Source organism: Amphibalanus amphitrite, unplaced genomic scaffold (genome assembly GCF_019059575.1).
Source record: "Amphibalanus amphitrite isolate SeventyFive unplaced genomic scaffold, NRLGWU_Aamphi_draft 000004F_arrow, whole genome shotgun sequence".
In the NCBI taxonomy this organism is placed as follows: domain Eukaryota; kingdom Metazoa; phylum Arthropoda; class Thecostraca; order Balanomorpha; family Balanidae; genus Amphibalanus; species Amphibalanus amphitrite.
Window position 1 is genome coordinate 2121488 of NW_024881501.1, and position 10676 is coordinate 2132163.

A 10676-nucleotide genomic window follows, 5' to 3' on the forward strand; every position below is an offset into this window, starting at 1 on the left:
CCGATTTTAAGGTCTCAATTTAACCGGTAGCGTCTGAGGTCAGGTCAAGTGACTGAAGTTACGGATTCGGTTTTTAGTAAATAATTTCGCAAAAAATGGCCGCAGAGCCGCGATTTTGGCATCATTGTGTTCGCCTAGCTCAGGTGCATAGAATGGTATACTTTTTGCTAGGGCGAGGTCAACTTAAGTAGTTGACCTCGGATCAAGGTCAGGTCAGAGCCCCTCAGGTCACGAAGCTGGGCAAAGGGTATCATATGGCATATCATTCGATTTGGAAGGTCTTCCCGAGTCCATTGGTGGCTTTCCCGACTCTCTAGCTTCATTTGATCGGGAGTTATTGACGAAAAACTCGTACGACCCTAGTGACGTCATAAATGACGTCACGCAAGGTTACCATTGCAAAAGGAAAGCATTGGACTTTGCAAGAAGTGCATGAAATCACGATGCCATGTACGTGGGATAGTTTTAGATCATTCTCGGCGCCAAAATAACAGTTTTTATATTTCCCCATTGACTTATAACAGTGATGTCACGTGACCGACCACCTGACCTCACGTAACCTTAAAAATTCCCAGATATACAGGTTGTGAGACCTCTGGAGGACACAATGTATGCGTCCTGTAACTTTCATCTCGGACAGATATGGTCGTTGGCGTCCAAAACAATGTCAGAACCAAACAGCCTTTTTCACCCTTGCGCTTATAGGAAAGAGGGTTGGATGAACCCTCTTTTCACTTTTTTTCAGATGACTCAGACTTCAATTGAAATTTCAGTAACCCGTGATGTCACTAGGCAGCTTTACCACGCCATTTGTAAGCTCCCCTCCCGAAATCACTATTCGAAACCGTTATCGTGACGTAAAATAAATACATTTATAGAAAGAACACCTTCCTAATTTTTTGCATATTTGTTAACAATGAGCCAAATATTTTTTTAAAGAAATAAAAATTCAAAAAAATATTGTCCCAAAGTCCAAAAAATACAAATGAAAGAAAACTCGATATGTCATATATCAAAAATAGCGTATTTTTCGAAATTTAAAAAATACATATTAATATCTGTTTCATTGCAAGTTCAATGTTATATAACATTTGGCATTTGAATAATCCGTCTTAGAGTTACAGCCCGCCAAACTTAGCGCTGCAAAGCAAGTTCCAAAAAATGTTATACACCATAACTCAAAAAACACTTATCTGATAAGCCTGAAATTGTTACAGGTGGATTCAGAGCCCCTGATTACCCCAAGGACCAATTCTCGTCAAATTCCGAGAGATGAGGGTGTCAAATTGGAAAAAAGTGGTACGATCTATCGTGGAATGCCCCAGCTATCTGTTCAGCTGTCCGGTACAGCCGTCTGTTCAGCTGTCCGGTACAGCCGTCTGTTCAGCTGTCCGGTACAGCCGTCTGTCCTCGGTGCCGTACAGCCATCTGTCCTCGGTGCCGTACAGCCGTCTGTCCTCGGTGCCGTACAGCCGTCTGTCCTCGGTGCCGTACAGCCGTCTGTCCTCGGTGCCGTACAGCCGTCTGTCCTCGGTGCCGTACAGCCGTCTGTCCTCGGTGCCGTACAGCCGTCTGTCCTCGGTGCCGTACAGCCGTCTGTCCTCGGTGCCGTACAGCCGTCTGTCCTCGGTGCCGTACAGCCGTCTGTCCTCGGTGCCGTACAGCCGTCTGTCCTCGGTGCCGTACAGCCGTCTGTCCTCGGTGCCGTACAGCCGTCTGTCCTCGGTGCCGTGTCGGCGGCCAGTTTCCCTTTCCAAACCGGCCGGCCGTGCGGCGTTTGGTACGGGACGGAACTGCCGGCACCCGCCCAGAGAATTAATCACCAGCCACCGCCGCCCAGAGAATCTAGCACCAGCCGGCACCCGCCCAGGGAATCCATCACCAGCGGCGCCGGCGCCCAGCGACGACACGCATAAGGTGGCGGCGACACCGTCACTTACCAGCCGGAGAGCGTAGAAAACAGTGGCACTCCGAGACCACTGCAGGCCGGCGCACAGCTGGGATAGATGTGAGTGACTACGACAGCACGTGCAAAAAAAGACTACTCCAAATGCAAAAATGAAGGAATTCCTCGATTAAAAAAAAATGTTTCCTCGTGTCTCTGTTGAGTGTTGGTAAATGGGATGAAACATGAATGGATGTCACGCGTCCAATCGTTACGGAACGCTGAAAAATTGATGCGATTCTATCTATTAGGCACAGGCTAATCAATTATTCCGCTAATGTGATTGTTAGTCCGGCAAAAACGGTGTGTGGTTTTATAGGCCAGCACCATGGCTCCATCTAATTTGTCAGCGCTAATGGGCATCCATCGACTTATATCGCACCTGTTCCGTCCTAACAGGATCCGCTTAGCCCACGGTCCGGCCGTGTCAGTACAGGCGGCTATTTGCTCCAATAATAGAGGACATACGTCAAACCGCGCGGTCCGACAAAAAAAAAAAAAAAAAAAACGCCGCCGCTCTCGGGTGGGACGCAGGTGGCCGAGATTGGAGATTACTATCGCGGCTTTTCTTAGAAACCATTGTGGCGCTTGAGACGAAGACCGAAAATAGAACGCATCTGACCCGGTGAGCATGAAAGGCCTTTGACGCCAACGTCCCAGTATGGGGCCTACTATGAATGTATGGGTCAACTCGAGAAGACAGCCCATTCGAGTGAGAGTTTGCGTCTGCTCCTCACAAGTCCACGATGACACCAAAATTTGTGTTATATATTCCGTGGTTTCCAGCGGCGCAATGCCGGAGCTCCCTGGTCCGGAAAGCGACGGCGCTTTTCCACGAACAAATACGTCATTAAGCGCACAACAAATGGACTTCTTCTGAACCAGAACGATCATCCATTTCCACAGCCTGAATGTGGTTTGTGGACGACAGCAAAAGGGAAGCGGACGTCTAGTTGAGAGTTATGTACACTGGTGTCAATTTGTATACTTTTGGTGGGCCCTCGGCCCCCCCAATCCTGAGTTCGCCCCCCCCCCCACCCACCAATGCTGCTCTCGGCCCCCCAATGTTTTTTTCAGATTTGCGCACTAAGGCAATACCTATATCCATGCAACGTTAGACATTCTTCGACATGCGTTAATTTCCATGTTCGTCAAGTTTTTCCTCGATTTGGGAACAATTATTTCACCACGGATTACCATAACACGCAGCGAATTTGGCGAAGCGCAAAACCGCGTCGAGCTTCTGCTTGGATTTCTGTGGGAGGTCGAAAATGTTTTGATTTGCCCCCCGTATTGAAATGTAGTTCTCTATATACCGTGTTGCAAATGAACATGGATATACGGAAGTACTTCGCGAAGAGGGTACGTATATCTTTCCGTTCATTAAAAGGAGACAAGGGCATACATAGCGTTGAATGACATGATTGTTGTGGGGTGCGGAATGTAACTAGTTCGCAAAATCAATGAATTCGTGCTGCCGCCAATGCTAAACGCTGCCGCGGAGATATACGTATCATTTGAATATAATGCAGGTGCCACTTGGTGTTTACAGCTGGAGCTGAATGACCGTGTTTCATATATCTTATAACGGTATACCTACAGATGTTACGCATAGTACTCAGTGAGCATCTCTAGTTGGTCTGTGCAGAGGCTTTCCCTGCTAATGTCATATTTTATTTTAATTTATTTTTTAATATTTTTTTTTCTCGGTACCTCAAAATAAAGTGGCCGAAATCCGAGGAGAAAAAAATAGGGGTAGGTAGGTTGCCGCGATCTGCCAGTGTCGGTCCCCCCAACCATTTTCATAAATTGACACCTCTGGTTATGTATGATGTATATTATGTATTTTCACGCTCAATAGGCAATGATTTCTTCTCCTATGAATGATAACTGAGTGGCGGTGTGAACTGCGCGGTACGTGGGCCGAGGCTATAGCGGCCGCCGAGCGTATGCTCCGGGATGGGACTGATGACGCCGAGTGGGATGGTCCGACGCGAGACGCCTAATAGCCAGATAGTGCTACCCTCGTCAACGGTTTGAGTTGGCGTGCAGTGGGCCTGCCCGAGAGACCTCACCACACACCTCCTTCTGCAATAGCTTAAATCGACCCTAACTATTTGCCAGCACAAACAAGCTAAAACTGGACAAATCCCTAGATGACTACATATTTTCAAGCGTGGTGAGCCCGTTAGGAACCGCATTCCCAATGAAACTATTCGTGATCAATGAGCCTCTTACCTGGCCTCAACATGGTATCCATCCCGGCTTCGCAAAGCATAATGAGTCGCCAAGTATCCTCGACATTCGTACACTTGCCTCGCGAGTACATACATGACCAAAGCCTGCTTTACATAGGTTGTCGTCTTTTCATCTTCTGCAAGTTCAATCGCCGACTGTCGAGACACCGTCTGAATAAGAGCCGATTGAGAGTTGACAGCAGCACCAAACGCATAAAACAGGTTCCAATATAAAACAATATTTACGATACCTACTGGTGTTTAGACCATGCATACTTACTAGTTTGGGTGATATATACTGCTTGGATTCGTGATGAAATCCATCGCTGTGCATTGTAAATTGATTTCGTCAGTGTGTAGTTAGTTTCTTTATCAGATTAGGTACAGGATATGAGCTCTAGACATCACTCAAGTTTTCTATCCACTTTGTCCGTTCGATAATCGCTCTCCATCGGATAGCGTCGCATCTAGTTATTCTGTCTAAATGGGAAATCGATCGACCCCGCGGACACCCATTGGAGCCAAAAATAGAAGTCATACGTCACGCCGGACGGTCAGAATGAACGGCCGTTCTCAGACCCGGTATACATTTGAACGGATTCAGATTAATATATAGTGGCTATTACTAGGAGACAGGAGTCATTAGTGGGAGTTGAAAAAGCTGCATCTGACACTCGAAGTAGGTCGGAGCGCCGTGTAGAACTACAGGGAGGGGCAGATAAATTGGGACAAATTTAAACTTCCTCTAAAATGTTTTTTTTAGTGATTTAGATAATTTCTGGATATACTTAAAAGCTAGTGAATACTTTAGTTTTCCATGTTTAGTAGGTAACGTTGTAATTTTGAGTCGACTGGTCAGCCGCTCCACCAAGCGCGTCGCAGCCAGTCACGCGGGTTGTTGATAAAAATGATCGAAGAATTCAAGTCCCCCAAACAGGCTTAAAGGGACACTCCCACCTTAACATTAGTTTTGAGTTCAGATGCCAAATTGGTGGCCATGGCCTGCAAATACCGGTTTGGGCACTCACAACATCGACAAATGCTTTAATTCGGAGATATGGAATTTCAAACTTGCAGTTTTCGGATTCTAAGGGGCTAGTGCATTGGTATGCCCCCTTAGAATTTGTGACGTCAGCGGAGATCTAACGATTTTTAAATCTTTTACTAAAACGTTTGGTAGCACGCGGTGGTATCTGCTGCTTTGCGCGCAACAAATGCCGCACTTTCAAATAAAGTCGCTAGGAACAGCGGAGATTCCAAAAAGTAAACAAAAGTAAAAGTCTAATATCTTGAAAACCGGTGAATATTTTTCGATGAAATTTGGTAGATATTCGTTTTCGCTCTTTCTGAACCGAGCGACATCACTTTCGTGCCAATTCATTAACTTTTTTGAAGGTGGGAGGGTCCCTTTAATAAGTATAGGCCGTTCGTGTTTTACCCAGATGTGGTTTACTTGAACAGCGAGTGCTGCTCAGCCGCGATAGGCTCCCAGCGCACAATTTGACGGCGCTGTTGTCAAACCAAAGAGGTCGGCCCGTGAATCGCATTTCATAGCCGTGCTCCCCGCCAGGCGCCGCCCGGACTCCCCTGTTAGGTTAGGAGACACCCGGACTCCCCTGTTAGGTTAGGAGGCATCCGGACTGCCCTGTTAGGTTAGGAGACACCTGGACTTCCCTGTTAGGTTAGGAGACACCCGGACTCCCCTGTTAGGTTAGGTTAGGAGACACCCGGACTCCCCTGTTAGGTTAGGTTAGGTTGGGAGACACCCGGACTCCCCTGTTAGGTTAGGTTATAAGGCACCTGGACCCCCACACTCCCACGACTGCGGTATTCAGCGGAGGGCCGAGGAGCGGCTCTGCGATCCATACACGGTGGTCAGGTCAAAGTAAAAATTATTAGCATTTTGGCTTGTTCACATTTTGGGCTCTGGCCGCCGTCTTACAAGTCAGATCAAGCTCATTTTTGAGTTACACACTCGTGAACAGATGCTTTAGATACCCTCAAGGTACCAAAATTGTACTTTGATTTTCAGGTCAGGGTCAGGTCATCACAGGTCACAGAAATATTATATCATGCGTCGGTCAGGTGACACATGTTTTATGGTCCATTTAGGCCATATATGTATTTCGAATTTGATGTCGTTTGTGTCATTTGAGGTCATTTTGAGTTGAATTTAGCTTAGGTCAGGTCACTTTCAGGTAAAAAAAGTCAAATTTTGAAGTAAGAATTTTTCAACAAAAAAGTGTCTATTGGATGCAGTTTGAGCTCAAGAACACGATGGTGCTATTTATATTGGCGTGCGATGTCAAAAACGCACTGAAAAAAATTGATTTGAAAAAAATTATTGTGAATTTTTTTGCAATAATGCGTATAATTTGGCCATTTTTAAAATTTTAACTGCAAGGAAATTTGATCTAGCTTAAAAACTGAGCTCTTGGGAGCGATTGCCGTGGTTCAATGTTTTGCGTCGAAATCGGCCGAACATGACGTCACTCTGACACCATTTTCGGCCGACCTATAGTAGCTACGAAGTTCATTTTTGACACAAGGTGTCAAATTAATGCAGCCGAAGGTACTGTAAGTTTGGCGTTAACCCTCGCCCGCACATGCCATTTTCCCATCCTAGAACGCACATGGGGGGGGGTTGCCACCCCCCCCGCGCCATTTCGTTCCTGTTGGAGATAGAGCTTAGCAGTAAAGACCAAAAAGATTCTTTGGGAAGAGACGAATCCAATGATACCCAGTTTTACCTTCTCAGGTCAGTCATTGACCTTCCAGGTCAGGTCAAACTAAAAAATGTTGCTGTTTTGTGTCACCGTTGGATATCAAGTGCGCTGCTTATCAAATACCGATGACGATGCTGTTTTCTGGTGCCAAGCCAGCTAGAACCTCTTTGTCACACTATCCGACCAGAATTTTGCTGCTGAGGTCATTTCAGGTCAAGTTAGGTCAAGGTCACCCAGCCAGCAATTCGGTTGGGGAAAGTGCGGGGCCAGTGTTGGGGAAAGCTTGGGGAGAACGTACAATTCCCCTATCGGATCGGGGAACGGTCCGTGTTCCCCATCCCTTCCCCGACTGTATCGGTAATATGTTCAAAAGACATGGGGAAATCACACCGATCCCCGTACGGGGAAAGAGCAGCATTCCCCAATCAAACCCCACTGTTGGGGTTCGGTCGGGTAAAAGATCAGATTCCCCGTACGGGGAAGGGTGCGTTATCTCCGACCCATTTTCAAGAACAGTTTGATTGGGGAAAAGTAGGGGAACTGTTGAAATTCCCCGCTCGGGATTTTACACTTAATCCCCAGACGAATCCCAACCGCCAGTAGGACGTCTTGAGATCGACTTCCAGCATGTAATATAACAAGTAGGTATTCAATAAAGAAAAATTGAATCTTGGGAATGTTAAAAGCAGTCTAAGGAGCAGTTCTAGAGCTATAGGCTCATGCATCGATTGAAGGGAGATATGATAAATAAAAAATATAACGATATAACGATTTTTTATAATCGTTTTCATGACAGGTGATCTGGCGAATGCATCAGTGACCAAATTTGCAGCAAATCTCTTTTTCATATCTTCATATCATATACCTATTTATTTCAGTGTTTTAATCGAAAATAATGTCTGATAATTTTATCAAATCGGCACCGTATCTGGACCAAATGTCTACCAATTGTGTACCAGTTACCTATCATGAAAACGGTTATTCGCAGACATTTGATTGTAGACATTGGATCTATGTAATTTTCGACCTAAAAGAGAGGAAAAGCCGTCTTGGTTTACGGGGCCTGCTAAGCCGTGTGGATGAGGACACGCATACGCCATTACTTTGAACGAACGTCGGTGCCCTTATTTCATGAGGTAAAAACAACTTTGACAACTTTCAGGATCTATGTTTCTTCTCGCACTGCTGTGGCATAAACATTACGTTTTCTTTCTTCTGTCATCACTCATCGCATTGAAATTACAAAAGCATCAAAATTTCAACAACACACTGTTTACGACTTAGAAGTGTCGCCTCAACGCAGCGAGGGGAGGGGAGGGAGGGGTAGCAACGGCCGGCCGCCGTCGGTTCCGTCCGCACATCTGGTTGAGGGGCGTCTCCTGTCGACATCTGTCATCGTGAATGGGGCCGTGCCGACGCGTCAGACGGGACGAACGGGGGAAGTCGGTCCAGAGTCACTGCGCCGCGCGGTTGTGTGAGCAAGCCGTGGGCTAGGTACCGCTCCAGGTCAGACAATGGTGCGGCGACACTACAGAGCTGTGAACGAAGACGGTGAACGGCGAGATGTGGTGACCGCTTGACTGACCTGTGCCCAAAGTCGTGATCTACCGCTGGGGTCAGTGCGTGAGAAGCTGGACTCGGCAACAACGGAGGACGCAGATCGACGAGGAAGATACGCTGTGTTGGTAATGAACTAAAGCACTTAATTGTAACGAATCATGATAGATATAAAATGACGATGATACTAACTCAAATTTATTGTAAAAGACAAAGCTTCCGATACACACAATATCTTGATCACTGTCTAGGGTATGCAGAATATGACGTAAAAATGGCTGAGGTCATCAACCTCCGTCTGAGATTATCCTTAAATTGCCCGGACAATATAATGTCATCAGCCTAATGCTTTATCTGCTTCTGTTCTAGAGGGACGTCTGCCGGTTACGACCGGAAGGCTTCCGACGGGACTTGGCAGAACCCACAACAGCAGTATGAACCCGGCGTGGAGTTAATGCGTAATTGCTCGCATGAGCAACCGAAGAGCGACTTCCAGGCGAAGCTGGTAAGCAGTTTATGGGGGTGGGGGTTAGCTTAGAGCTGTTGAACACCTGTCCTTCACCCAATTCTAAAGGCTGAGACACACTCTTTCTACAGCCAGAAAATCTCATGCGAGAGCCCATTAATTAAATACATGAAATTACGATCGCTTACAGGGATGTGCGAACGATTGACGCGATTGTAATGAATACATGTATTTGAATAGGCTTTCGCATTCCATTTTTTTTTTTTTTTTGTCTTCGGAAAGAGCCTGTTTCAGCAGCTCTACTAGACAGCTCTGTTTGTGAAAGGAACTTCATTGTTATCTTGATAAACTAGCAACCGATTTTAATTGTCAAACGGCGTTCATTTATCTGTCAAGTGCTTTCGCGAGGAACTTCGTAAGGCGTAATATAGACGTAAAACATTTATTACCTAATGACTTTCCTGGAATGAGAAATGTTTAGAAGTACAAATTTAATTATTGAATTTTTATTTCCTTTTTTAATAAACTATTCAAAGTATATCACATTCATTTTTTAAGCACTTTTCGTGGGAAAAGGCTATAAATAAGTGTAATTTCATAAAATGGCATTCAACATGTTTCAGCGTAAGCTGAAGTTTCCATAAAAGGACATTTCATGTAGTAGCTAGCTGTAAAACCTGATTGATATACCTACAAGTGCACATATTTTTGTTTTTGTCCACAGCCGCAGAATTCCTGGAGATGCGCTGGGACATGGATCATAGCAAGGTGGCTCTCAGCGGCAGCTGACCGCTGAGATGTGTCTGAAACAGCCAGAAGGAAGACTCGAGTTGTGGATCCAGGGCACTACTGAACGGAAGGCCGGACCAGCTGTAGGGAGACGACAGAAAAGCCGTCGTTCTCAATCTGCTGAACAGACTCCTACTGCAGAGGATCAACTGGGGTTCGACGTGTTAGAACTGGGGTTAGACCGGTTACCAGTGCTCGTGTTCGTCACCTGTTGTTTGTCACTGCTGCGCTGCTGTTGTAATGTTTGCCACCTGCTAAGCGTTCACAATGTATTTTAAGTGAATAATAACTTTTTTAGTGTTTGTCTTGATTTGTAACGAGTATATCAATTATCAAGCATGTTAACCTTTCATCAAATGAAGGACTCCACATAAAAATAGTATAGGCTGTGGTGGTACAGACACATACCATGCTTGGCCGACTGTTGTGCATTGATCTAGTCGTTGAAGCGTCCTGAAAGTCTGGAAATAAACAGGCATGGCCAAATGGATTGGTTCTGATTATTTTCCTGTGTGGTTTTATCGTTTCCGTATTGCGGGGAAACAAGTGGACAATTTTGTTTGTATGTAAACAAGTATGTTTATACAAATATTTGTATGTTTACAGACAAAATAAATAGTCATTGTCAATTTTAATGGGACCCGATTTGTTTCCCAGTGCGGTTTATTACTGGCTTCTCCGTACGGGGAAAAAAGCAGGCAAGGCAGTAGGGCCATTGCCAAGTCGGGAAACGGCCGGGGTTCGCGCGGGGAAAAGGTCTGGGAACGTTAGGGGAAAAACACGGTTTCCCCGATCGGGGAAGGTCTCCAGTAAGTATAAACCCGTATAGCCGGGTGGGGGAATGTGCGGGGCTCGCACAGGATCTTCTTGGGGAAAATGTTCGATAACCCCGTACGGGGAACCGACCTTAACAACGGGTTTTAACCATAGTCGGCGCGGGGGTAGCCTGGGGGACG

The 10676-nt window shown here is 46.0% G+C and overlaps 1 long non-coding RNA gene across 1 annotated transcript; it reads left to right on the forward strand.

Annotated features, from left to right (window-relative positions):
* The first annotated feature begins 8409 nt into the window (after positions 1 to 8409).
* LOC122377456 lies at positions 8410 to 10211 on the forward strand. The gene is made up of 3 exons (XR_006255870.1): positions 8410 to 8593; positions 8835 to 8970; positions 9656 to 10211. It is a non-coding gene; the product is annotated as an uncharacterized LOC122377456 (long non-coding RNA).
* The last annotated feature ends 465 nt before the right edge of the window (positions 10212 to 10676 follow it).